Source organism: Crassostrea angulata, chromosome 5, assembly GCF_025612915.1.
Source record: "Crassostrea angulata isolate pt1a10 chromosome 5, ASM2561291v2, whole genome shotgun sequence".
NCBI lineage: Eukaryota > Metazoa > Mollusca > Bivalvia > Ostreida > Ostreidae > Magallana > Magallana angulata.
In genome coordinates this window covers 6,201,687-6,203,948 of record NC_069115.1, presented here as the reverse complement: position 1 = coordinate 6,203,948, position 2,262 = coordinate 6,201,687, and the positions used below count along the sequence as shown (strand labels likewise).

Sequence of the window (2,262 nt, the reverse complement as noted above, 5' to 3'; positions counted from 1 at the left end):
TGTACACGACGACATGCATTCTTTTATTTTATATAAGAAGTTTAAATGCCTAACATTTCTTTAAAAAAAATGTTTTTTGTTTGTTTGGTTTTTTTTTTTTTACAAAAAACCGAAGACAAAAATGAAAGAAAAAATTAACATTCCAGTGGACATGAAATCAAAGAATGTATTTTTCACTATTATGTCCCTTTGCAGGTACGTTGACTTCTCAAATTAATAAAAATAATGCTAAATCGACACTGTTTTTTTTAGGCTGGACATCATCGCATGCATGTTATATTTTTTTAACATTAACATGTTAAACTATGGATTTCTAAGGTCCTCCGTTTTTAGACCTTCTTGTTTTTATGGATTCTTTTATCATTGTTGTTTTTCTACGGTTTATTTTAATCATTATAGGGGTCTTCCGTTTCCAACAGAAGACACTCTTGTTATTCTACGGTTTCTTTTTCTTTATCAATTGAGTTTCTGTTTTCAACGGAACACCCTTTTATTATTCTAGTTAAAAACATTATTATTTTGTGATGTAACATTTAATAACGATAAAATTAAGTGAATAATAAAACATGTCAAATTAATTTAACGAACTGCTGCATTCTTCTCTATGTACTTAAAGAGGTTCGTTTCTCAGATTTAGGGTAGCCATTTTTTGGTCACCTCTAATTTGGAAATTCTCTGTCATATATGAATTTTACTTGTAAATTCTTTTTTTTACATACCAAATAAACTATATCAATTAAAATTGTTAAGGAAAAATTACATATTTACAGAGTTTAGCAAGGTTCTAAATTTTGTGGCGCAGGGTTTTTAGGAGGAAAAAAAAAAACGATTTTCAAAACTCAGTTGTTTTAGAGTACCTGAATTTAAGCTTTCTTGTTTTCAGAGCAGACCGAATTCCCGGATAGTTTATGCATTGGGATATCTTCGTGTTAATTTAAAAAACATATTGTAACAATTTTTCAATATTTTTATCGACATATATTGGCATATTTTACCTATATTTCATAAAAGTCATAAACAAATGAACTCTAATTTTCCCTGCTGTAAGAAATAATTTATAAATATTGGTACTTCAGAGTTACAATTTGATGTTTACCAAGTAAATATACTCTAGATTTCTGAATACAAATTGTACAACATGGACATGTCAGTATCCATTTTTAGCATGCCAACATTTCTGATTTGTAAATTCTTTTAATTGTTTTTTGTTGATTGTCGTATAACGAGTGCTTTCTACGGTTGTTTATTTTCTGCGGTATTTTGCGGGTATGGAAAAATCCGCAGAAATAAAATCGCAAAATAGTCTAAGATTATCCACATAAAAGCCATGATAACCGTATCTACAGGTTACATATATCCTCAATAGTCAGTATGTTTGTCAGTACTATATATTCGGTGATTTCCAGTGATTAACTCATAATATCATTACAGCTCCATTTCACTTGTGTGGAATAGTTCATAGAATTCATACTTACCATATATGACATTTTCTAGCAATTAATTATGATATATATCTCCAAAATAGACACTCAAAAGTAACAAAATTATCAGACTTTATTTAATGTTCAGGTTACACCTATCGATAAATTAGATAATGTATTCCAAGCGCTTATGTAAATTGTATTTGCAAATCTCATTCAACACAACATCAATCTTAAATAGTTATAGCCAAATTAGAGGATTATTCTTAGATAAGCAGTCACATTAGAACGATGTTCAGTTCGATTCAGTGTCGGTCAAGTGTCTTCAATTACGATTGGTCAAATTAAATAATATTAAAGGTTTAAGTCAGTAAAACATAAACCTGTAATTTGATTACGGATCAAAAGAAGTTAAACAAAGATTTTATTTAATCATCATTTGTAAAATATTCGTGCACATACATCAAACAAATGTGTGAGTTACCGGAAATTGTTAGACAAACTTTGACCACGCGACAATTACTGCAGCCAGAGTCAACAGGTGGCTGGTTGCATAATGCGAAATAAACACCCTTATTACACACAGTAGCGGCGCTAATTCCCTTGGCGAAGTCCCGTAAAACGCTGGAAAATCGGATTTAAATATTGATACAATTTATGATAGTGCTATGTTCAGATTTATTTTTTGCGGCCTTATGTAATTGCAGTAATTGAAAATGCAGAATATGATATGAAACCTTTTAGGATCTACATGGCAAAAATTTCGAGCCACAGAAAATACCTGTTATACGGTAGTTCTATCTGTTTTGGGTGAAATTTTATCTTGATGTTTTTATATAGT

At 29.9% G+C, this 2,262-nt stretch overlaps 1 pseudogene; it reads right to left on the bottom strand.

Annotated features, from left to right (window-relative positions):
• LOC128185841 (uncharacterized) overlaps positions 1 to 2,262 on the bottom strand; it is an 86,238-nt pseudogene that overhangs the window by 55,613 nt on the left and 28,363 nt on the right.